This window comes from Macaca fascicularis, chromosome 9, assembly GCF_037993035.2.
Source record: "Macaca fascicularis isolate 582-1 chromosome 9, T2T-MFA8v1.1".
Lineage (NCBI taxonomy): Eukaryota > Metazoa > Chordata > Mammalia > Primates > Cercopithecidae > Macaca > Macaca fascicularis.
In genome coordinates, this window is record NC_088383.1 from 84,670,542 (window position 1) to 84,698,252 (window position 27,711).

The 27,711-nt window shown below is 41.2% G+C and overlaps 1 protein-coding gene across 9 annotated transcripts in view; it reads right to left on the bottom strand.

Annotated features, from left to right (window-relative positions):
* The window catches only part of ARID5B (AT-rich interaction domain 5B), a 189,374-nt gene that overhangs the window by 151,775 nt on the left and 9,888 nt on the right, over window positions 1-27,711 (bottom strand). The gene's annotated exons all lie outside the window — the stretch shown is intronic.

Here is a 27,711-nt window from a genome sequence, read left to right on the forward strand (position 1 = left end):
GAGGGAAATGATCCACTCTCCACAAGGCCCACCTGAAATGCCATATGAGTGGTTTAACCTAATGCAAGGAGACTGTGTGCATTTTGGTGACACAGAATCTTTAGTAACTCACTTCATTTCAGTGGTTTTTCACTGCTAGTTGTTTAGTTAAGGAATAAGTTTTGTATTTGTTACACAATTAGAAAGTATCCAAAAATAGGACAGTAATTCTAATAGCCATTTTTAATGTTGGTTGCCCAAGCTCACACTCTACCTAGCTGACCACTTGGGTGAAAGCTAGTTTTGAGGTGTAATTAATGGCAAACGTAAAAAGTGAAAGCTAGATGACTAATGGTGAGCCTGTCTCTACATAAATGGTCTAAGTAAATCTAGGATTCTTGGAACTCTGACTCACCCCCAAATTCCTATGTTTATGGTACATTTTCCCTTGGCTTATACACAAATATTGAATTTAACTTTTGTCCTAAAAATTAAATAAAACTGTGATGTAATCCCAAAAGAAATACTTCATAAATGTTATGTGCTTCCCACTGAAAGAAACTTACACATTCTCATGTTTCTGAAAAACTTTGTAAGCTGAGAAATGAACTGATTTTTTCTTTTAATACATACGGGCTAGAGGGTGAGAGGGTGAGTGAGGAAAAAGTCTTTGAATCTAAGAAAAGTAGTTGAAATGTAAGTTTCTCCTCTGGATCATAAATTTGAACGTTAAGCATCTTTAATTGCTTCTAGGAAACAACCAACTTTTCTGACTCAGAATTAATCCGGCAAGATATTTAATAGACATCCATACATGGAACAAAGGGAGGCCCCTTCACCCGAAGATTCTTTGGAAAAGGCTCAAGAAGATCATCTCACTGGGTTTTAAGTTATTTAAGCATTGACATTTCAACTTGAACTGACTTCTTTCATTTTTTTTAGTTCACATTTCTGAAGAAAGCTTAGCTGTGAAAACCCCTAAGCTTACAAAATCTTAGAAATATTTCTGACAAACAACAACAGGAAGATGTTTCAAAGCTATTAAACAAAAGGAATTCACAACTGATTTTGGCTAATTTTGCTGTTAAACAGGACTTTTTCCTCCTCCCCAAACATGACTTTTTCTTCCTCCTTTTGCCCCACCGACACACACACACACACACACACACACACACACACACACACACTTCTCCAATTCGAACAAAAAAAGGTTATTAGGATAACCTTCACATAATAAGAAGCCCTGGGTTGAGGGTTTTTTTTTTTTTATGTTTTAAGGTAGAATCTAAAATTTCAATTTTCCTCACTGAGTTCCAAGCTGCTTCTGAGAAGAAAGTCTGTTAGGCAGCAGCAGAGTAACAAATACTCTATCAAAAATGAAAAGTCAAACTTCAGTAATGGAATCTTTTCCCTTATCATGATTAAACATGAACTACCACTAAACGGGAGACAAAGTGGGAAACTGTGTTTTTATCCTCTGCTCAAGAAAAAATTTGAGTACTTTATAAACAATGGGGCCCATTACAAAATATCATTTCAACGGATGATTTCCCTCAGATTCACCACACCATCCTCTTGAAATAAAAGATCTGTAGTTGTCATGCATTTTATAGCTATTTTCATGGTGATTATTAAATGTCAGAATAAAGTCAGGCTAGATATTGTTTCAAAGCATATGGGAACAGCTTCTGGACAGGGCACACCAGAAATCAAGTTTAGAATGTACTGGAAAATAATTAGGTGTATCAGTCTCAACATTAGTAAAGAGACAATTTGGCAACATTTTGACTACATACGGTTTCCCAGAAGAGACAAGTTTGTAGATGAGTGTTATTTTCAAATAGCTCTCTGATCAAATGATTATCATTTCAATTACTAGTTGCTTCAGATCTTTTCCAAGAAATGGCATGACTATCTTTGGATGGCTTACAACACCCTCCAAAGAAATAATTTATTAACCAAGAGAAAATACTATCCTTATGATGTCATTAATGAATAAACACATCTTTTATGATTCAGTCTATAGGTTTTATCCTCCCTTTTTCTTCCTCTCTCAAACAGATCTTTCATGAATATACACACACACATAAAAACAAATGCAGGAATTCACATAAACATGTATAAGCCATAAACCCAAGTTTGGCTTAATTGTGAAACCACCAGTATGTTTTACTGTGGATTCACAGAGAAACTGGCCCTGCCACATTGTCAAACGCCATGGAAGGAAATCTGATAAGGAGAGGAGGGGGGAGCAACAAGCCAACACCCCCCTCCCACCACAAGAAAACAAAAACTAGCCAACATATATATAGAAAATGTCTCAGGAAACATTACTTTGCGCACACAATGGCATAAATCACATGTTCGCATTTACTATTCTGAGCAAGTGCTGACTAAAGTTCCTAATACTCACCATTCTTGGGCAAGTCTCTATGTCTAAGAAAAGAATTTCAATAAGCTCATCTCATGATTACATTAGCTCTCTGCAAACTGAGAATTAGCACTGGATAAATATTGCTGATTTACTCTAATACAGCACAAAAGGAACACAAAGAAATACACTTTGTTATTCTATGAATGTACCTTGGCTTTTCAATTAACCCAGCTCTTAATCAATATTTATGTAGGCTGTGTTGAGCCACGTTCTAAGTCCTTATCCTCTTTCGTCACTGTTTTAAACTGCCTATTTCTGTAATTTGGATTTAGTTTCTACCGTTGTACAAAAACAGCTCATTTAATAATAAATCCTCTAAGTCAAGAGGAGCTCATCCAGTCAAGAAGTCACAAAGCAGTCAGCCCATGTGCATGGCGGGCCCTTCCAAGTGTTCTAAAACTTGGGAAACTTTACACAAAAATACCGAGACCTCAATCTTCTCTGATCAAATAAAATAAAGGCCAAAAAAATAAAAAATAAAAAACAGTTGAAACTGATAGAAGCTGCCTTCTTCAGATAAGATGTAAAATCCCCACCACTCCCTATTATATCGCATTCAGTCTAGTTTCCCCTTAACTATCTGGCCCCCGTGGGCACCAGACATTTAAACTTGTAACATTGATTTAGTTCACCTTTCTCATTTTACTGATGAGGACAGTGAGGTTCAGTGACATGTCTAAGAACCAACTGATGGCAGGACTTCAACAAAGATCTAGGTTTCCCATGTGCCAAGACAGCATCTTGGACTCTGCAGCCAGATTGCTTGGATTCAAATTCCAGCTCCGGAATTTACTTGTTGTGGAACCCTGAGCAACTTCTTCAACCTCCTTGTGCTTCAAAGTTTTTTTCTTTCTTTCTTTTTTTTGGAGAAAGACAGTATAATAATTCTGTCTGCCTTGTACAGCGGTAATTGCCAGGACTCAATGGGTTGATACAAATGAAGTAGCATGTTAGAATTAGCTATCATGATCATTGTTGTTTCTTCTCTACATTAGTTTTCCAAACCGTGGCATGCAGAGATGATTTTAGATGGTTCAGAGGTAAACTTTCAATTTAATTTAATTTAATTTAATTAATTTATTTATTTGAGACGGAGTCTCACTCTGTCGCCCAGGCTAGAGTGTAGTGGTGCAATCTTGCCTCACTGCAACCTCTGCCTCTCGGGTTCAAGCGATTCTCTTGTCTCAGCCTCCTGAGTAGCTGGGATTACAGGTGCCCGCCATCACACCTGGCTAATTTTTGTACTTTACTATTAGTAGAGATGGGGTTTCACCATGTTGGCCAGGTTGGTCTCGAACTCCTGACCTCTGGTGATCCACCCGCCTCGGCCTCCCAAGGCGCTGGGATTACAGGCGTGAGCCACCGCACCTGGCCCAGAAATAAACTTTTAAAATGTATATTAAGTTTCTCATTGCTTATTTGTTTTGTATTTACTATTTATGGGAAGGTGGTACTGGTTTTCTATTTATAGGAGATATAGCAAGTTTCCTCTTTAAATAAATTTAAGTTTTAAAAAAGGGCCAATTTGAACATAGGCATTAAGTAAACACAGGGAACATGTGGATGTAGCTAGGAAAATAAAAGTCAAGATGCTATGAAAATAAAATTCGGAACAATGTGTTATATCATTGGTTTTCAAAGTGGGTTCAGAAACCCTTGGGAATCCCTGAGACCATTTCAGATGCTCCACGGGGTCAAAACAATGATCCTAAAACTACTAAGACATTACTGGCTTTTTTCACTCTCAGCCTCTTTCAAGTGTATATATAGTAGGGTTTTCCAGAAATGATGTGACATGTGATATCACAACAGAGTGAATGCAGAAGGAGATATGAGAACTCAGCTCTCTATATAAAGCTAGACAGTAAAGAGATTTACAAAAAATGTAAAACAATGCCACTGTTCTAATTTTTTGTTGTTTTTGAAAATATGGTTAACTTTCATAAAAAGTGTGCTACATTTACATAATGAGTTTATATTGCTATTTAATTTTATTTTTAAATTAACTTACAGTAAAATTTCCTTTTTTGCTGTACAGTTCTGCAAATTTTAACACACGGATAGACTCATATAACTACCACGACTCTATTGTCAGGATACAGACTAGTCCATCACCCTCCAAAATCCCTCATATCAATTATTAGTAGTAACCCTCTCCCTCCACTCCCCACCAGCTCCCGGCAACTACTGATTTGTTCTTGCTAAAGTTTTTTCTTTCCTAAAATGTCATATAAATTGAATCATACAGTACAATCAGGCTGCTTTAAGAAGCAGCTTCAAAGAATAATGCCTTTGAGATCCATCCATCCATGTGGCTGCGTGTATCAATAGCTTATTCCTTTCTGCAGAGTTCTTATGTATCCATGGTATGGTTGTGTCCCAAAGTTTGTTTATCCACGCACTGACTGAGGGACATCTGGGTTGTTTCAGTTTTGGTGATTACAAACAGAGCTGCTATAAATTTCCATGTACGGGCATACCTCTTTTTATTGTGCTTCACTTTACTGCACTTCACAGATACTGCATTTTTTACAAATTGAAGGTTTGTGGGAAGCAAGTTTTGCGGCCCCATTTTTCCAACAGGAGGTGCTCACTTTGTGTCTCCAGGTCACATTTTGGTAATTCTTGTGATACTTCAAAACTTGTCATTACTGTTTTATCTAGTATGGTGATCTGTAATCTTTTTTTTTTTTTTTGAATTGAAGTCTCTCTCTGTTTCCCAGGCTGGAGTGCAATGACACGATCTTGGCTCACCGCAAGCTCCACCTCCCAGATTCAAGCTATTCTCCTGCCTCAGCCTCCTGAGTAGCTGGGATTACCGGCATGTGCCACCACGCCCAGCTAATTTTTGTATTTTTCGTAGAGACGGGGTTTCACCATGTTGGTCAGGCTGGTCTCGGACTCCTGACCTCGTGATCCGCCCGCCTCAGCCTCCCAAAGTGCTGGGATTACAGGCATGAGCCACCGCACCCGGCCGATCATTGTTCTTTAATGTTACTATTGTAATCGTTTGGAGATGCCACAAACCATGCTGATATAAGGTGGCAAACTTCATTGACAACTCTTTTGTGTTCCGACTGCTCCACTGACCTGCCTTTTCCCCAGTCTATCTCCCTCTCCCCGGGCCTACTTATTCCATAAGACTCAACAATAATGGGCTAATTAATAACTCAACAATGGCCTCTAAGTGTTCAAGTGAAAGTGGGAGTCCCATGCCTCTTCCTTTAAATCAAAAGCTAGAAATAATTAAGCTTAGTGAGAAAGGCATGTCAAATGCCGAGAGAGGCTGAAAGCTAGGCTTCTTGCACCAGTTAACCATGTTGTGAATGTAAAGGAAAAGCTCTTAAAGCAAATTCAAAGCACTACTCCAGTGAACACACAAATGATAAGAAGGCAAAACAGACTTACTGCTGATATGGAGAAAGTTTTAGTGGTCTGGGTAGAAAGATCAAACAAGCCACAATATTCCCTTAAACCAAAGCCTAATCCAGAGTAGGGTCCTAACTCTCTTCAATTCTATGAAAGCTAAAAGAGGTGAGGAAGCTGCAAAAGGAAAGTTGGAAGCTAACAGAGGTTGATTCATGAGGTTTAAGGAAAGAAGCTGCCTCTGTAACTTTCAAGTATAAGGTAAAGCAGGAAATGCTGATGTCGAAATTGCAGCAAGTTTTCCAGAAGATCTAGCTAAGATAATTGAAGGTAGCTACACTAAAACAACAGATTTTCAGTAGAAGATGAAGCAGTCTTATATTGGGGAAAAAAATACCATCTAGGACTTTCATAGATAGTGACATGTCAATGCCCAGTTTCAAAGCTTCAGAGGACAGGCTGATTCTTCTGTTAGGGGCTAATGCAGCTGGTGATTTTAAGTTGAGGCCAATGCTCATTTACCATTCTGAAAATCCTAGGGCCTTTCAGAATTATGCTAAATCTATGCTGCCTGTGCTCTATAAATGAAAAAACAAAGTTGGGTTGAGAGCACATCTGTTTACAGCAGGGTTTACTGAATATTTTAAGCCCACTGTTGAGACCTATTGCTCAGAATAAGAGATTTCTTTAAAAATATGACTGCTTATTGACAATGCACCTGTTCATCCAAGGCTCTGATGGAGATGTACAAAGAGATGAATGTTGTTTTTATGCCTGCTAACACAACATCTATTCTGCAGTCCATGGATCAAGGAGTAATTTTGACTTTCAAGTCTCATTATATAAGAAATAAACGTTATGAAGCTATAGCTGCCATAGTGATTCCTCTGATAGATCTAGGCAAGGTAAACTGAAAACCTTCTAGAAAGGATTCACTGTTTTAGATGTCATTAAGTACATTCAGATTCATGAGAGTGGGTCAAAACATCAATATTAACAGAAGTTTGGAAGAAATTGATTCTAACACTCATAGGTGACGACTTTCAGGAATTCAAGATTTCAGTGGAAGAAGTAACTGCAGATGTGGTGGAAACAGCAAGATAACTAGAATTAGAAGGGGAGCCCAAAGATGTGAATGAATTGCTGCAGTCTCATGACAAAACTTGAACAGATGAAGAGGAGTTACTGCTTATGAACAAGTAAAGAAAGGAGTTTCTGGAGATGAAATCTACTCTGGGTGAAGACGCTGTCAACATTGCTTTTTGTTTTGTTTTGTTTTTGTTCTTTTGAGTTGCGGTCTGGCTCTGTTGGCCAGGTTGGAGTGCATTGGCACCATACGGCACTTTAGCCTCCCGAATAGCTGGGACTACAGGTCTGGCTAAATTTTAAAATATTTTTTTAGAGAGGAGTTTCACTATGTTGCTTAGGTTGCTCTCAAACTCCTGGCCTCAAGCAATCCTCTTTCCTCATCCTTCCGAAGTGCTGGGATTTGCGAACATTGCTGAAATGATCACAAAACATTCAGAATATTACATCAAGTTAGTTGATAAAGCAGTGGCAGGGCTTGAGAGGGCTGACTCCAATTTTGAAAGAAATTCTACCTGTGGGTAAAATGCAATCAAGCAGCACTGCATACTACAGAGTAATCTTTCGTGAAAGGAAGTATCAACCAATGCATGGCATTTTAAGAAATTGTGAGTTTGAGACCAGCCTGGGCAACATGGCGAAACCGTGTCTCAACAACAACAAAAATCAGCCAGGTGTGGTGGCACACGCCCATGGTTCCAGCTACTCAGGGGCTGAGGTGGAAGGATCACTTGAGCCTGGGAGGTCGAGGTCGCAGTGAACCATTATTGCACCAGCAACCACCACCCTGATCAGTCAGCTGCCATCAACGTCAAGCCCAGATCTTCCACAAGCAAAAAAAATTACAACTTGCTGAAGACTCAGACTTTAGCACTTACTGGCAATAAGGTATTTTTAAATTATGGTATGTACTTTGTTTTTTTAGACATATTGCTAACGCACACTTAACAGACTACAGTATGGTATAAATGATAAATGTAACTTTTATATGCACCAGGAAACCAAAAATGTCATGTGACTAGCTTTATTGCGATACTCGTTTTCTTGCAGTGGTCTGAAACCAAACCTGCATTATCTCTAAGGTATGCCCGCACAGGTTTTTGTGTGAACCCATATTTTCAATTCTCTAGAGTAAACACCTAGGAGATGGATTGCTGAGTCATACGGTAAGTATATATGTAATTTCTCTACCGACTTCCCAATTGTTTTCCAGAGTGGCTGTATTATTTTACATTCCCAACAGCAATGTATGAGAGTTCCAGTTGCCCTCCATCCTTGCCAGTACTTGACACTATCACTGTTAATTGATTATTAATAATTATTATCCTAATATGTATGTGGTAGTTTCTCATCATGTTTTAAATGGTCATCTCTCTAATGACTGACGATGTCAAACATCTTCTTCAGGTGCTAATTTGCCAACTGCATGTTCCTTTTGGTGAAATGTGTGTTTAAGTCTTTTGCCCATTTTAAAAATTGGGTTGTTTTCTTGCTCTTGAGTTTTGAGAGTTCTTTTAACTTTTTGTCAAATATATAGTTTGAAACCCCTTTCTCCTACTTTGTAGCTTGTTTTAAAATTCTTGTAACAGTGTCTTTCACAACACAAAGGTTTTATATTTTGATTAAGTCCAGTTAGATTTTTTTTCTTTTATGGATTGTGGCTTGCCATTATATTATGAACTTTTTGCCTATTCCAGGTATAATGAATTTCTCCTATGTTCTCTTCTAAAAGTTTTATATATTTACATTTTACTTTTAGAAGTATGATCCATTTTCACTTAATTGTGTATAAGTTATGAGGTTCAGCTTGATGTATTTTTATGCATGTAGATGTCAAAATTTTTAAATGAATTAATAGATGTTTTAAAATTATTTCTCAGTTGTAATTCCTACTGTAGCAAATATCAATAGGTATAACCCACAGAAACAAAAGCTCTTTGGGGCCCTCAATAAGTTGAGTGTTAAGGGTCCTGAGTCCAAAACTTTGAGAGCCATGGTATTGTGTCACTAACCCAAGGCCTTTTCTTATTCTTGAATTTCTTTAACTTCTTTGTAGCATTTGGTAATGAACAACCCTAATTTTGACTTGAAACTCTCCTTCCTATTAAGAACTGTGAAGGGTCTGAGATTTTTACCCTATTTGCAGACTTCCAAGTTCACCTGCCAGTTTCATGGATGCTAGCAGATGCCATAAGACTCCTGGCCAGAGACAAAAAAATGGTTAATTGCTCACAGTAATAGCAATAGTCAATGTACCAACATTTGTGGTGGTTCTTTAGTACTCACTTCCCAAAAGGAGATGCGAAGAGAGATGATACCTTTTCACACACTGGGGTGCACTACAGGAGAAGAGTTCTGAGCGTAGAGAACCTATATGTTTAATACTGGACAGTAAGCATGCCTGCTCTTGTTCTGAAGAAAAACGCTATCTTTGGCTTCCAGTGCTGTTCATTCACTATACAAAGATCTTTGAAAAGACAGTCCGGAACACAGACAGTCAGTGGCTTTGCTCACAAGATGTGTATATATGCAAGAGACCCTTGGAGAACACCTACCCAACATCTACCACCTCTACATTTCTTTGCTTTATTCAATTTCTCTTCTTCCTCGTTCAGTCTCCCAACTGGGAAAATGTATGAAACATATACTTAGATGCAATCTGAGATGTGGTCTTCTTTCTCTGCATATCACGCCTTAAAGAAATCATTCTCTATGGGGATTCCAATGCTCACCTCTAAAGCCTGTGACTACATTGTACTGTTTGGTTTCAAAAATTCATCTGCAGTCTAGTCCCTTGTTATCAGTTTAGATGCCTCAGAGTCAACTCAAGCTCAGTGGAACTGCACAGCCTTCCCTTTGACTTACTTGTAAGAAAATATCTTGTCTGGCACAAGAAGACCTTAACACTTCCCAACTGTGGCTAACCTCTCCATAGTATCTATTCTCCCTTTCTAATAATAAACTGCTAAATTGTTGGGTGGAGAAAAAAGGCATCATTTCTCTGCTTCCTTTTACAGCCAGGTGCAGTCATGTGATCAAATTATGACCACAGGATGTGAGTATTAGTGATGTCCTTCCCGTATGTAGTTCCCTCAAAGGGAATAAGTGTAGTTTTGGACCATACGAATGAGGGCAAATTGCTCAGGAGAAAAAGAAGGAGTCCAGTCCCTAGACAACTTCACAGAGCAAAGCCACCACACTAGCCCTGAGCCATCTACATCTCTACCATGATAAGAGATTTTGAACTCCCAACATATGTAAGCAACTATAATATATGAGTCTCTGTTACACATGGCTGAACCTATATCCTTACTAATATACCATCCCTCGAGAGAAAGAACATGAACTTTTCTTATCATACCATGTTGTACCCAGTAACAGATCATTGCTAAAGAGAGTAATAATCACTTAGCGTCCCAAGGACAATAAATGCGCAAGTGTAATGTCAGAGGGGTTGGCAGGGAGGGGACAGAACGAGAAAAGGAAAGTGTGGCATACTCACCTTAATCTTCCCTGAACATTCCAGACTTCAAAAATGTACTTTGTAGCATTTGAAACATGATAAATGTTGGGAACACAAAAACAACAATATGAGGTATTAGCTAAATAAACTGTGAAACCAATATACTAGTCCAACTAGTTGCATGAGGGTGGCAAACTTTCATCAAGGCAGAAATTAAAAATGAAAATCTTTTAAGAGTCAACTTTTAGAAAGACTAACTACAACCACTTCAGCTTGTGAACTGATGGAACCATTCCTGGCAGGTTCATGAGCCTCTGGTGTGCACCAATGGAGACGGATAAGGGGAAGAATGTGCCACCTCGAAGCCTGGGTGGTCTGGCCACTCCCTTGCTTTCAAGCCTCCCTCAGACACACTGCAATTTGAGGTACCTACCAGTTTGCCCAACTGTTCTCCTCATGACACATTAGTGTATTCTACTAATGGGATATCTACAGAGGGAGTAAAAAGGTTTCACGCTACGGGTAAGCAGTCGCCACTTGGAATCCAAGAAAGTCAGAAAAGACAGGATGGTAATATGGATCAAACAAGATGAAGCTTTGACTGGTCGGCGGTGAAATGAGAAAAATAGGGACAATGCAGTCAAACTTCATGAAGCTAAATTTGCTAGATTTCAAGGACTCTCCTTGTAGCAGTCTGAATCCCAACAGGAAACCAATGGAATACTTGAGTAATAATAATTCAAGTTGGGGGGCGGGCATGGTGGCTCATGCTTGTAATCCCAGCACTTTGAGAGGCCAAGGTGGGTGGACTGCTTGAGCCCAGGAGTTCAAGACCAGCCTGTACAACATGGCAAAACCCAGTCTCTACAAAAAATACAAAAATTAGCCAGGCATGGTGGCAGGCGCCTATAGTCTCAGCTACTCAGGAGGCTGAGATGGGAGGATCACCTGAGCCTAGAAGGTTGAGGCTGTGGTGAGCCATGATTGTGCTACTGCACTCCAGCGTAGGTGACAGAGTTGAGACCCTGTCTCAATAATAATAATGATAGTAATAATAATTCAAGGGGAGGTTTTACACTGGAACAAGTGACAAAGGTGTTGGTGGGATGTAAAGGAAGCATAAGAGATACACAGTACAGGAACCTGGGCTACAGCAGCTCAGCTATCACTACTCCTGGGCTAAAGGACCGCAGAGGGGTGGGAGTGACTACCAGGATAGAGAAGACCCTTTTACCAAACACAGTGACTGTTCCTTAAAGGGAAGCCACCAGCCTGAAGGGACCAGCCTGGCGGGAAGCAACAGGTAATAAATATCTGCCTCCACACTTCTCCCTTCCTCTTGCCCCCGGCACCTCTATGAGTAAACCCCACTGGAAACCATAGCGCCCAGGGCCTCTGTTAATGGAGCCCACATAGGTCAGCCTTCCAGAGCAGAGAGCAGAGAAAAGAAAGGAGTGGCCCTGATATGGGGGGACTCTACACACCCTCCGCTGGAGACTTTTATCCTTCCTCGTTTCTTTCATGTGGTATTATAATATCCTTTATTTTCTCTGAAATGATGATATCAAAAGATGCTGGTAGTTATTTTTGAATGTCCTTATTAGGCAAAATAAAAAGCTACCTCATCTAAGTTGGTCCCTGAACTGGGACTTACTGTTCTTATTACCTGTGACATAATGTTAAATCTTTATTAGGCACTAGTATTTGATGCTGAATTGCATAATTCTGTCTTCTAAAGTAAACACCTCAATTGCAAATATTTTTTAGAGGCAGGTTCCCTTGCCTAATTTCCACTTCTCTTATACTTCCCAAAGAGCCAAGGCCTGTGTTGGGCCCAAAGCACCAAGCGCTTATTTTAATGGTACATCATCTTTGAATGTTCCATGTTGGAAGAAACCAAGGGAGAGCTGAGAAAGTCCTGGCTTTTGAGCCTGATGGACCGAGATTCAAGTGCAGCTCTACTGTGTTATTTTAGCCTATTTTCCTCATTTTTTAGATGAGACCCTGGCAAGTCTATGTTATTCTTGGACTTGCCAAGTCTCATATGAAAAAATGGGGAAAATAGGATAAAAGAACCAACCACGGAGGGTAGTTAGGATGCTGCAGTTGTTACAGTACAATGGTCAACACAGAGTAGGCATCCATGAAATAATGGCTATTACGATTATATATTATCTCTTGAGCAGAAAATGAAGGGAGGGCAAGTGGGATTCAAATGTCCCTTGTGGGTAACTGTGCATGTTCCTAACTCTTCTTAATTCTTTGTCTAGGAACAATAATGGTCCTGTAACTCTTGCTGGGTATCTCCGAGGGAAGGTTGGGCCAGAAGACAATTATTAGGTTAGTGTAAAAGTAATTGTGGTTTTGCCATTACCTTCAATGGCAAAAACTGCAATTACTTTTGTACCAACCTAATAATAAGATTAAGGCCAGGTGTGGTGGCTCATACCTGTAATCCCAGCACTTTGGGAGGCTGAGACGGGCAGATCACGAGCTCAGGATATCAAGACCATCCTGGCCAACATGGTGAAACCCCATCTCTGTTAAAAATACAAAATACAAAAAAAAACAAAAACTAGCTGGGTGTGGTGGTGCACGCCTGTAGTCCCAGATACTTGGGAGGCTGAGGCAGGAGAATCACTTGAACCAGGAAGGAAAGGTTGCAGTGAGCTGAGATTGCACCACTGCACTCCAGCCTGATGACAGAGACTCCATCTCAAAAATAAAAATAAAAATAAAATATAATAATAATAATAATAATAATATTAAATACCTGGGTTTCTCATCCTCCCCAACTCTCAAGGACACAGCTGCAGAAAACTCACAGATGCTTTACTTGATGCAGACACTAGTCTATGAATTTAATAGACATTATCCTATCTAATCCCTATAAGGACTTTCTGAGGTAGGTGGTCTTAACCCATTTTAGAGATGAAAAACCTGAAGTGGAACCAGAAACCAGCATGGTAGCATCATCTTCTTTCTGGAAAATTGGTCATTTAAACCTTGACAGTAGTCACATCCCAACCTACTCCCTCCCTGGGACAAATGCATCCTTCCCCACCTCCTGCCAATTCCCTGGGGTGAATGGAATTTCAAGTCACTTCACAAAAAGGATTTTAATTTTTATCGTGTTTTTGTTCCCAAAGAAAGACGGCAGAAATCACCACTCATGTGCTAGTTAAAAAATGTAAAAAATTTTCTGTTGTCAGAGCGATGAAGATAGACCCTGAAGTATGTGCTAAGATTTAATTTGACTCCCTTAACGTGATGAGATGATTGGCCATGGAGGCTCTTTAGTGTATGGGGTTCTAATTTCCCAAGCTAGCCCCTCCTCTTCCAACCTTTTCCATCCTCCTCACCAGATCTTTGAAGCCTGTGGCTCGATGAATTTTGGAAATCCATTCTGGCAAAAGAGGAGGGAGTAAACAAACAGAAGATTGCTCTGAGGCACGCTTTGTCAAACGGAACGCGACCATGCTTCATGGTTATAGCCAACGACATTTGCGTATCAAACAAGTAATTCAAAAATCCTAAATATTTTATGTTCCTAAATACATTTTTAATATACACTAATCTAAAACCTGGTCGGCTGCAGCCTGCTCCCCAACCATCTCCAAAGAAAGCCCTGGAAACATCCTCTCATAATTCCCTGTTCCATTTCTTTCCTCTTGGGCTTACCATACATGTACCTTTTTCCTCCCTAAAATTAAAGACGACTTACACAGAGAGCAGAAAATTGCATCCCAGTGTCCTACATACTCTCTCTCTAAAGAGGCAAGCATTTGATATGCAAAGAAGAGGCCTTACTTATATCAGTGGTTAAGCCTGCCTACTTTTTCTCTGGCCAAATTAATAGGGTGTACACTCCATAGTCTATGTTTTTTGTTTTTTTTTTAACTCCTTTTAGGTTGCCATAATAAAAGCTAGCCTTGGCACCCAAATAGTTAGCTCTGGCCATTAAAACTTTAACAAAGAAGATAAATGAGCCTAATTCCAGTGTTATGCTCAGGTAAGCCACATGTAAGAACACTCAATAAAAGCAAAAACAGTAACAATAAAGACCAATCCCAACCACCACCCAATCCAGAATGACTCCACGATTACTTTAACATCTGATTTTTTTGACTTTTCTTTTTTTTTTTTTTTTTTTGGAGACAGAGTCTCACTCTGTCGCCCAGGCTAGAGTGCAGTAGTGCGATCTCTGCTCTCTACAACCTCTGCCTCCCGGGTTCAAGCGATTCTCCTGCCTCAGCCTCCTGAATAGCTGGGACTACAGGTATGTGCCACCATGCCCAGCTCTTTTTTGTATTTTCAGTAGAAACAGGGTTTCACGATATTGGCCAGGCTGGTCTCAAACTCCTCACCTTAAGTGATCTACCCGCCTCAGCTTCCTATAGTGCTGGGATACAGGGATGAGCTACCATGCCCAGCCTTTTTCACCCACTTTTACAGGCACATGACCTTCTGCCCAGGTACATCGTCCAGCAGAGTCTATCCCATAAAGACCCTCAAAGGAAGAAGAAAGCCCTTGGCCCCTGTTGGTGTATGAAAATCTGAATGACTAAACCTCACTGGTCATCTGGCACAGAGTCTTGATATACCGTTGCCATTAATTAGAAGAGCAGTCTTTCGAGAATCACTGACAGCCTTATGCCTATTTAGGACACTTTAATGTACAAACCAAGTAAATCTTCCTGTTTTCTGTAGCCTCTGTTTAAACATAAACATATGATTTAGACACACTCCCTTCTCATTAAATTTTTTTTTGCTCTGTTCACTTAGCACAGTTCACATTATTATCCTCACATGTACAATGGCAGTGGGATCATTTGAGACCCACAGCTTTATTTAATAATGTAATTATCCTATACTGGATTACTTAAAGGGACTCTGTATTTTTAAGTTCTAGTTTTTCCTAGACTAGTGATATGCTCTGCTGCGGTAAATGATTCAGGCTTCAATCAAAAGCCCTAAATTCAGTTTGGAAAAATATCGAGTGTTTTTGAATAAGCCAGGATTAATGCAAAAGCCAATTTGCAACCACAGTTGGTGCCTTTTTACTCCTGTTCAACGACTGTGGTGTGGAGGCCAACACAGAGGACAGACTCAAGCAACTACAACCGCCTGAGTCCAACTCTTTTGCCTCCTCGGGGAGGTTGTATAAGCCAGAGAATACAGCCTAACTTTTCCTCAAGACACGCTTTCTAAAGGTGGGGCTGAAACCTTATGTAGCTTTCCATGCCCTGTGCTCTGCATCCTTGCAGGTGGAGCTTTAAGAAACAATGAATAAATGAATGAATAGATGCATACTACTAGGCATTCTGACAAAACAAGCACAGGAGGGAATCCAGGAGGAGCCATCTCTGCCACCTTTAAGAGGACATTCACAAGCTGAGCTTCATCCACCATTGTTGTCAGGAGAGATTTTGTTCTAGCTTTTCCCAAACTCAATTTAATCTGATCCAATTACCTTGTATTGACTCTCTGCTCTGTGCCAAGCACAGGGCTGAGTATCAGCTACAGAGATAAGGATGGAGAAGACCTGGTGCTGCCCTTCAGAAACACACAGTGCCCAGGGAGAGTCTCCTGCCCCTTGCCTGGGAAGTGCAGCTCACACTCCTTCTAGTCCTTTGTCAGAGGGTTCACTCACTCTTTCATCCTCAGTGTTGCAAGCATCTATTCTGAGCTGTGCTAGGCACTAGGAACAGCTGGGGAACAAGCCTCTCTGAGTCATATACCAGCCAAGGTGGGGAAGATGGACAGTAAACATAAGCCCTTAGCTAAATGTGGTTTATGTAATGAAAAATGGTCATAAGTGATTTTATCAGTTCAACAAATATTTATTGAACACCAACTGTATGCCAGTCACTGGGGTTACAGCCAGGAATAAAACAGACAAAACCCCTACCCTTCTAGAGCGGACAGTCATGTATGTGTGGACTGGGCAGAAGAGCCAGATAATAAACAAAATCTGATGCAAAAGGATGAGAAGAGGCATTGATGGGGCAACGGGTGGAACCAGGGATGACTGAAATTGAGTGATCAGGAAAGGTCTCTCTGTTCAGACCCTGAGAAAGAAAAGGAAGCAGCCAAGTTAAGAGGTGAGGGAAGATGGGGAAGAACACAGGACATTGTGGGAAGAGGGAACAGCATGCATGAAGCCACTGGGAGAAACATGGTACATGGTACATTTGAGGCTAAAAAACGAAAAACACACAACATGCCCCATGTGTATGTCTTACTGCTGATGCATGCTCCTCAATTTGAATCCAGGCCGCTTTTCTTTAAGTTCCCACTAGGTTTAACATGGAAGCCACCCCATAAATCAATTTCCATTATTAAAAATTAACCAGTATCACTGAACATCATTATGCATTAAAAAAAGCATTGGCCAGAATCTGTTTAATACTATCTTTTTCTCAAACCTCTAATGCCTACATATGTATGTTGTGAGCACTTTGCTGAAGACCAAACTGCACCCTTCCAGAAAGAAAAATCATTGAGTCTTCCCACAAAACAGTTAACTTGCACAAAATTTAAAAGATGGTAGACCAGCCTCTCTCCTGACATATACGCAAGGTGGAAGGAGAGCCAGGAGATGCTCACCTCTTGTAGATACACTCATGAGAAACACACCTGGGACAAGAATCCCTCTCATGTGGATTTTTAGGTTGTCTTTCCATGGGCATTATGCCAACGTGATTTAAAGCCCCTCCTGAACCACTGTGCATGAAACATGCCTATTTTCTCTTTTCTTTTTATTGAGACAGAGTCTCACTCTGTCAGCCAGGCTGGAGTGCAGTGGCGTGATCTCGGCTTACTGCAACCTCCGCCTCCCGGGTTCAAGCGATTCTCCTATCTCAGCCTCCTGAGTAGCTGGGACTATAAGCATGTGCCATCACGCCCAGCTAATTTTTGTATTTTTAGTAGAGACGGGGTTTCATCGTGTTGGCCATGCTGGTCTTGAACTCCTGACCTCAGGTGATCCACCACCTTGGCCTCCCAAAGTGCTGGGATTACAGGTGTGAGCCACCACACCCAGCCCAAACATACCTATTTTCTTATGCATTAAGGAGCCCGTTTATATTAGCTACAGGATCCTCCTTCCTCATTTCTCTCTGCCGATTTCTCATCTAACCAGATACAATGCCCTTTCCAGCAAAACTCTCCAAATGCAATGATCAAGACATTAGATGTAAAAAAGACCCAATACGGCTTGTTGACATGCTGTAGGACTAACAAATCTTCAAAAGATTATGGCAATCTGCAGTCTACTTTGTATGTCATCTATAGTTATATGCCCTGAAGAGTGGGGAGATGTTTGGGAGGAACCACCCAAGGAGACTGTATCAAAAAATTAGCTGGGCACAGTGGTGCACGCCTGTGGTCCCAGCTATTTGGGAGGCTGAGGTGGGAGGATCGCTCGAGCCAGGGAGGCCAAGGCTGCAGTGAGCCGTGATCACACTACTGCACTCCGGCCTAGGTGACAGAGTAAGACTCTGTCTCAAAAATAAATAAATAGATAAACAAATAATAAAAGGGAAAAAAGGAAAAAAGCAAAACAGAGTAAGAAGAATACCTTTCAACCCTCATCAGATGAGCTGTACACTAAAGTGACTGGCTCTGTTGCCAGCTGTAATAGGTGGCCTTGAAGATGGTCCCCTGAGATTATACGCAACCTTGTAATAATCTCCTGCTCTTGAGTGTGGGCTAGATAATAATGCCTCACTTCTAACAAACAGAATTAGGCAAAAGTGACGGGATGTCACTTTCAGCATCAGGTTATAAAAAGACTATGGCTTGTGTCTCATTCCTACACCTTACAGTCTGAGGGGAGTCTGTTGCCATGTTTGAGTTGCCCTATGGAGAGGCCCACGTGACCCAGCAAGGAAGCCAGGAAGACCCAGGCCCACTGCCAGAGAGGAACTGAGGGCCTTAGTCCAACAGCCTGAGAGATCTGAGAGCTGTCAATAGGCAAGTGAGTGGGCCTGAAGTATCAATAGATCCTCGCTCTACAGAGCTTTCAGATGGCCACAGCTGGGGAGGACACCTTGCCTGCAGCTTTGAGAGTCCCTTAGCAAGAGGCACCCAGATAAGCCTTATTCAGACTTGCCACCCACAGAAACTGTGGATAGTAAGTGTTGTTTTAACCAGACACCAAATCTGGGGTAATCTGTTACACAACAATAGATAACCGATACAACCATCTTTAACACAGGACACATTTACATGCCATTGTGTGACAATAAAATAAAGTTTGTAAAATGAGGTGCTAAATATGTTTGAAGTATGCCTAGAAATTAGATAATTTTCTGCAGAGATGACAACAAACCAATAGTAAAATACTTTGTGCAACTACCTAAATCCTAAATCAACTGCCTGTACGAGAGATCTTTCATTTTGGGGGATTATCCATAGAAATTTCTAAGAATACTATTTAACAATGTGAGTGTATTTTTCACTATGAAAGAGGCAGTATAAACTTGCCAATTTATCTCCTCTAACTAGAGAGAAAGAAGCTGATTTTATTCATCCCTTTATCACCCTGGTACCTCCTAATAAATATTGATTGAATTTAATTGAATAAAGGTTATAGTCAAAGGCCTATATTTAAAAATAGAAATGTTATATTTTTTCAATAGCAATATTATGTTATGCCCTTAACTACCATATGAGAATTCCAAGCCCCATCTTCCTTTTTTTTCCTTCTACTCATTTAAGAGTCATCTTTTATTTGGGAGGCCAAGGCAGGCAGATCACCTGAGGTCAGGAGTTCGAGAACAGCCTGGCCAACATGGTGAAACGCGTCTCTACTAAAAATACAAACAAAAAAAAAAAAAAAAGCCAGGTGTTGTGGCAGGTGCCTGTAATCCCAGCTACTCGGGAGGCTGAGGCAGGAGCATCCCTTGAACCCAGGAAGCGGAGGTTGTAGTGAGCCGAGATTGCGTCATTGCACTCCCGCCTGGGCAACAAAAATGAAACTCCATCTCAGGAAAAAAAAAAAAAAAAAGATTCATCTTTCAAAGACCAATTAGAAAAGTTAGCTGGCATAGCTGAGCAGTTAGAACTGTATTAACTGTAAGTACAATCTGCAGACCCTGTCCTCCAGTCCCCCAATCCTCATGGCCAAGATTGAAGCAAGATTCCTCTTGGCTTAAGCAGAGAAAAAAAAGGACACACAAAAAAGCCTGTAAAGATTAAGGCAAAAAAAAAAAAAAAATTAAGGCAACCGAGATATCTCAATATTCTGACATGCTGAGAATGTTTTCACTCCACTGCCTCAAGGGGTCATTTAAGGAATTCTGGGGGTCAGGAGTGATTTGAACACCTGCTTGGCTGTCTATTGAATTCCTGATCTAGTAATATCAAAAATGTGGAGTGAGAAACAGGACCTATAATATAAAGAAATAAAAACGCACCCAGAGCTTGTTGATAATTTTTAAAGACAACACCATTTATGTGATTCATATGATCTGCATTAAACAAACAAACAAACAAACAAACAAAAACCCTTCAGCCTTTTTACGAGAGCCCTCTTTCTTGCCTGTCCACATAGTTGGAGATGCATATTTTACAACCAATGCATTGTTGCTAAAAACACACTCAGGCCCCAGAAGCACAAAACACAATTAGACTATTACAGAGAATATTCACAAGGAACAGAATGGAACAGATTACTTTACTTAAGAAACACCGAATTCAGTTATTTTTTCTGTATTTGCAACCCATATATTTTGGAACCATTTGGCGAGAAGATTGAGTACTATAGCCGTGTTTTCATCTGAATTCTAGTCATCTGATATACACTGTGGGATTAACCCAAAGCAAAAGGATTTAATGGCCCAGCAGGCTCTCTCTATTTGGAGGATCCTTCTGAGATTCCCCCAGCCATTTTGGCTGGGACCTTTCCCTTTACATGGTCTGGCTGATGCTTTTTGCATCTTTCAAAGAGTTGGATTGGAATACACCCCCTACCATGACCACCCCCAAATGAGGTGAGGAAGGGGACAAGGGGATGAAGCAAATTTTCAAGTTAGGGGTGTTTTTAAGAAAAGAAAATACAGGAAACTTTTCTAAAATGGAGGCATAGTGGGTTTATTTAAAATGAATTCAATGTTTTGCATGTTTCGCAGCTCAACACCAAATTTCTTGATGGTTGCATCATGAAAGGGCAGGGTGGAGGGTGGGGCACTTAGATCAAACGTCTGGAAAGCCAATTTTGTCTCTTGACTCCATCATCCTCCTATCTCAGTTAATTTTGTCGTGGCCAATGGAAGAGATGTCCCCTAATGTACCTTTTTTTTTCTTTTTTTTTTGAGATGGAGTCAGGCTCTGTCACCCAGGCTGGAGTTGCAGTGCAGTGGCACAATCTTGACTCACTGCAACCTCTGCCTCCCAGGTTCAAGAGATTCTCCTGCCTCAGCCTCCTGAGTAGCTGGGATTACAGGTGCATGCCACTACGCCCAGCTAATTTTTGTGTTTTTGGTAGAGACAGGGTTTCACCATGTTGGCCAGGCTGGTCAGAAACTCCTGACCTCAAGTGACCTGCCCACCTCAGCCTCCCAAAAGTGCTGGGATTACAGGCATGAGTCACCATGCCTGGCCCCTAATGTACCTTTGACATCTACATGGAACAGAATAGAGTGGATTCCAACATGTCTCCTTCAAAGTGACTGGAAATCACCGATATAGATAAAAAATGTTGAACCTAAACACAGGAGAAGTCTTTTGGGGTAAATGCAAAACCAGGAAGTTTAACTCTATTTAACATGATGGTTTCCTTAGTTCCTGTTTTTCAAATAATAGTCCAATACCTCAACCCATAATTAGTTATTAAGGAGTTATTAACAGTCTAGCACTAAGACTTCAAATGTTACAATGTGGTCCCTGACCAGGGAGGGCAGGATCAATAACCAACATTTGCTGCAGACCTAGGATAAGCCAGGTCATGGTTTTGTGCTCTTTGCCCATAAGCATCTCACTTGACATTCTTAGCCCAGCAAGATCAAGTCATTTCACAGGTAAGAAACTGAGATGCCAGAGAGATTAAGCAAGTTGGCCAAGACGACACACAGCTACTAACTGGCAGAGTAAATATTCACGCTCCATTCTACCAGTCTTCAAGGCTAAGGGTTTATATTCTAATTAGAAAGAGAAAACAGATGTGTGAATGTATTCGGCAGCACTGCCTTCAGATTCCAGTCCACATGACATGCTAGACTCCCTGAGGTCTGGCCTCAGTCTACCTCATTTCCCACTAGACCTGTGCTCTCTTACCAAATCCAGACCATATCCGGTATTGGTATGTCCTTCCTTCCTACTTGCCTATGGCTTTGCTTCTGCCTAGGATTTTCTAATCTCTCACCCTCATCCATCCTTAGGTGTTTTCAAGGGCCCCTTCTCCAGGACACCTTCCAGGATGGCTATAGGTCACCTTCACACTCATGTGCTGCTTTCCACAGCTTGTCCCTGCCTCCCTCCTCAAGCCTAAATGTAGGCTCCAGGGCAGCTCTTCTTCTTGCACATCTCTTCCCCATCCCTCCAGACTCCAGAGCCCTGGCTTTATCCACCTGGTTGTCTCCACCCCGTTTTTAACAGCCCCTTTGGGACCAACGGTTCTTTTTGCCTTAGTTACAGAAAATGGGCCAAATATGAGAAAGTTTTAAAAACTGCAAGAGTCCAAAGCTTTGCTCTAGAGATGGCAAGGTGGCAGCCTGTGGGCCACATCTGGACAGAAGACACATTTTGTTTGGCCTACAGAGAGAGTTTTAAAAATTGGATTAGGCCAGGCACAGTGAGACCAGCCTAACAAACATGGTGAAACCTCGTCTCTACGAACAATACAAAAATTAGCCGGGCATGGTGGCACGTGCCTGTAATCCCAGCTACTCAGGGGGCTGAGGCAGGGAGGATCACTTGAACCCAGGAGGTGGAGGTTGCAGTGAGCCGAAATGGTGCCACTGCACTCCAGCCTGGGTGACAGAGCAAGCCTCTGTCTCAAATAAATAAATAAATAAATAATTAGTCAACTAAAATCACAAGAAAATCTAGGTTTCTGGTTTCTCTTGAAAAATGGAAAGATTTGGCAATATCTCAGAATGACATTCCTGCCCAGCAATGCTAGGTTGAAACTGAAGGGCATTTTATTTTTTTTAATTATTATTATTATTATTTTTAACCAGAAACAGGGTCTTACTCTGCTGCCCATGCTGGAGTGCAGTGGTGCCATCATGGTTCACCCTGAACTCCTGGGCTCAAGTGATCCTCCCCACTTAGCCTCCCAAGTAGCTGGGATCACATGCACATGCCATGGCACCTGGCTCAAGAGGAACATTTTAGAGGCATGCCTCAAACCAGTCATACACTCCCCAGTTCCCCTGAATATCATATTGTCTCCAAGACCTGGCCCAGTCACTCATAGATCTTATCTGCCTGACCCAGAGGGCACTTACACCTGTGCCTCTGTGGCTTCTTTGTTCCTAGACAGTCAATGGAAGACCTCAAGGAGGAGGTGGGTTTTGAATGGGACCTTGAAAGATGGATACAGCTGCTGTGCAGTTTCATTTCACAGAGTAAAACCTCAGCTAACTTCACTACCCTTTTCTGATACTTCCCGTTTCCTCTACTTGTAAACAGGACAGCACAACGTTTCTGCCACCTGCATTTTGGAATCAAGACAGCTTGAGTTCCCATTCAGTCTCTGTCATTTATCAGATGAGTGAATTTGGAAACCCGGACAAGTTACCTAACCTTTCAGATTACCCTCCCGCAAAATGGAGATGACACTAGAATCTACCTCACAGTATTACTGTTAGAAGAGTAAATGAAATATCACATATTAATCTGTCAGGACCTAGTTTTACTATTACTTTTATTAATATTATTTTAAATGAGGGGTTGGCATTTTTTATAAGGGCCAGATAGTAAATGTTTTAAGCTCTGTGTGGTATATAGTCTCTGCTGCAACTACCCAACTCTGCGACTATAGTGCGAAAGCTACTGGAGACCATTTGTAAACAAGTGGGCATGGCTCTGTGCTAATAAAACTTTATTTACAAAAACAGGTAGTCCAGCCTGGCCAACATGGCAAAACCCCATCTCTACTAAAAAAATACAAAAATTAGTTGGGTGGGGTGGCACCTGCCTGCAATCCCAGCTACTCACGAGGCTGAGGCACAAGAATCACTCGAACCTGGGCAACAGAGGTTGCAGTGAGGCAAGATCACGCCATTGCACTCCAGCCTGGGTGACAGAGTGAGACCCTATCTCAAAAACAAACAAACAAGGCTGGGCACAGTGGCTCACGCCTGTAATCCCAGCACTTTGGGAGGCCGAGGTGGGTGGATTGCTTGAGGTCAGGAGTTCAAGACCAGCCTGACCAACATGGTGAAATCCGATCTCTACTAAAAATACAAAAATTAGCCAGGCGTGGTGGCGGGCACCTGTAATCCCAGCTACTCCAGAGGCTGAGGCAGGAGAATCACTTGAACCTGGGAGGCGGAGGTTGCGGTGAGCCGAGATCGTGCCATTGCACTCCAGCCTTGGCAACAGAGCGAGACTCTGTCTCAAACAAACAAACAAACAAACGAACAAGACAGGTAGTAGATCAGAATTGGCCTATGGGCCTTAGTTTGCCTTAGCTTGCCCTGTTTTCAACCATCTCCACAGCCAAATGATGTACATTAGCTCTAAATATGCACCCCAGGTGTCTAGATGATACCTAGACCAATAGGTGTCTCCAGTGGGCATCAGTGGGTATCTCTAACCTGGCTATTGAATTCACCAAGGCCAAGCCCAGCCCAGAAACCATTCTGCAGGGAGGTTTTGCTCACCCTACACCTTGCCTAGAAACTTCCCAATCTTTGCCCCCAGATCCCTTTAGACTTCCCCTCAAATGTTATTTCTTCTAAAATGCCTCCCAAGACCTTTCTGACAAAATCATGTACCCCTGACAGAGGTACTTATATTTTCCCTTCATCCCCTTGACCACATCACAAAATTACCCCTTTGTTTGTGATAAGTTTATATACTATGCGTGTGGTCCCCACCTGATGGTAAGCTCCGTGGGGGCAGGATCTGCCTGGTTTTCCACCTCTCTCTCTCCAGTGCCCAGTGCTGGGCTGCACACAAAGGCACGCTGGAGGTACTGAGCCTGAGATTTCTCTCTCGTGAAACGTGAGAAAGGCGCTATGTGGAGCCTAAAGCACCCTTTGAAAGTGTATTACCCATGTGTAGGGTATTACTGTTATCTGGGTATCAGTCAACTGTGCAGGTCCCTAAAGAGCAGGAAAGAAGCTTTCACGAAGACTCAATTAAAGAATACATCAGTATATAGTGAAAGTCCCAATGCTAATGTTGAGAGTTCTCAATATGTTCTAAAGTTATAACGAGAAACAAAGCTCGCCCACTGGTCTTGGCAGCATCGGGAGAATATGGGTTTCAATCCTGACTCTTGAGTCTCACCTATGTGTGACCTTGGGCAAGTTCCTTTAACACCTCTGTGGCCTCAGCTGCATCATCTACAAAGTATGGAAATGTCAAAATACTACTGACATTATAGACTAGCTATGAGAATTAAATGAGATATTTTATTTATATTTAATTTATATGTTAACGTTTTTGCAATGCCTGATACATAAGTGGTCACTGAATTAATGGAAAATATCGTGACTTTGACTTCATTGAAAACACTGTGGGTGAACATTTTGCGGATGGTTTCGGGAAAGGGAAAGGTAGGGCATTTTCTCTAGGCTGTGAATACACAGAGAAGAGAAAGCACTCTAAGGGAAGCGTGAATTCAGTTTTAAGACTACAATGTATGGAGATGGTTTTCCCTCCATTTGGGACAAATTAATCAAGTTGCTTCTTCCTTCTTACTATAGGAGAGAAAATATGCTCTCTGAGAACAGAAATCTTTGTGTACTAGTCACTCACTGCTCACTACTATATCCCCAGAACGGAAAACTGATATATAGTAGGCACATAGTAGATACACACTTCTAAATGATGAAACCATCCATGAGTATCAGATGTTGGCAGAAGTACCAGTTCCATTTATTACCAACATTGCCACCTTTTGGCGAAGCTTTTCTTCAGCCAATATAAATAGCATCCCATTAGAGGGCCCTCCCGGCTTCAGGAAAAATTATGGAAATGAAGGCGATGTCTGGTCTGGGATCCTGAGTATCAATCCTGACTTCTGTGTAATCACTAAATCTCTGTTAAGTATCCTGCCATTCCAGGACCGGGTGCAGTGGTTCACACCTATAATCTCAGCACTTTGGGAGGCTGAGGCTGACAGATCACCTGAGGTCGGGAGTTCAAGACCAGCCTCACCAACATGGAGAAACCCCATCTCTATTAGAAGTACAAAATTAGCCAGGCATGGGTGGTGCATGCCCGTAATCCCAGCTACTCGGGAGGCTGAGGTAGGAGAACCGCTTGAACCCGGGAGGCGGAGGTTGCGGTGAGCTGAGATTGCACCAATGCACTCCAGCCTGGGTGAAAAGAGTGAAACTCCATCCAAAAACAAACAAACAATCAAACAAAACAAAGTATCCCGCCATTCCAGTAAAGTGCATATTCTCCATGAGTTGTTTTATAAAAGTGATATCCCCCATGGCACCATGCACTGGCATAAGACAGGGCACTAGAATGGCCTACCAAGAACACAGCCATGGAAAGCACTTGCCTACTTTCCTCAGGGCATGACCTCAAGAGAGCAGCCCCTTCCCCAAAACAGCAGACCAGACTGTGGTACCTGAGAACACTGAATCCTAGTTCCACTTCTGTCACTCGCTAGCTCTGAGGACATGTCCAAGATTTTTCTGGGCTTCAGGTTCTGCATCTATTAAATAAAGAGGGCTGGATTTGTTCTCCTCAACCTCTTTTAACCTGTTATCCTGTGAATCTACCAAAATGTCCATAGCAAATTAGACATGAGCGTTTCTCCTAAATAACCATGGCGAATCTTCTTGACCATCGTTATCAACAATACCAAGGGACTTTAAGCTAGCCATGCCTAAAACCAAACATGTTGGCAGATAGCAGAGCCAGAGGGACCAGTTTTACCAATGGATACACCAAAGTTGCAGCCAGGAAAAGGTCTCTGAGAACATTATCAATGACCTTTCCTGCATCTGACCTTCACTGGTCTGCCCTTTGCCTTGTATCACCAGCGTCTTTTCCACAATGCAAATTTCCAACCAGAACACTGCCAAAGTTGCATAGTCACAGAATAAAAACAAGTAAACCTGAGCCTATCACATTCAGGAAAGTCTGAGGACAAGGGAATGGGTGAGTACATTTTTATTCTCTGATACTGTATCTAGCTAATTTGCCTTCTTTCTGGTGATACTCTGAGCTGAGCTCAAACTAGATAATGGCAAGCAAAAATTGAACCAAACGGAAAACAGTATTCTGTCAAAACGTTTCCATCTCATCTTCCATTAGAGAGCTTAGGGCAAGCCTAGTGACAAGCAACTCGAGGGTAACTTGACTTGTTATCCCTGTAGCATGTGAGCCTTCCCTTGGAAGGGTTAAAAAAACCATATGTATATATATGTGTAATGTATACAGAGATAACAGGACAAGTTATCTGTGTGTGTGTGTGTGTGTGTGTGTGTGTGTAAACATGCATATATATACATAAATAATTATATATATGCATATATACATATTTTTTCTCCAGCTTTATTGAAGTATAACTGACTAACAAAAATAGTATACATTAAAGTATACAATATGATGGTTGTATATATTTAAGGTATACAATGTGATGATTTGATATACAGATATATCATGAGGATGACCACAGTCAAGTTGTTAACATTCATCACCTCACATAGTTATCCTTTTTTGATGTGGTAACAACACTTAATATCTACTCTGTTACCAATTTTCAAGTATACAATACAGTATTATTAACTATAGTCACTATACTATACATTAGATCTCTAGATACAAGATGAACACATATATATACGATATCTCATAACTAACAGTTTGTACCTTTTGACCAATACCCTATATATACACATTAATATTCCTGCCTTAAGAAGAATACACAGTATTAGTGAGTTTAAATTATTTGCACTTAGTTCTTTGTCTCCAGTTATACTGTGTTCCTTTATGCTTGTGAAACAACACATGCTTTAATTAGCAAATATCTGTAAATAATTTACTTGCTTTTCAAATACAATAGAACAATGGAGTCAATTTTCACATACATTTACCAAGCAAGTATCCTGGGTCATAATCCAGACTCTCTCATTTTTCAATAACTCTATCAAGCCGTCGAACTCCGGCTGCCCTCCTTGGTGGAGGGTTGGGGTAGCGGGTTAGAAGCCCAAGCTTCAGTAGCAACATCACATTTTGTAAG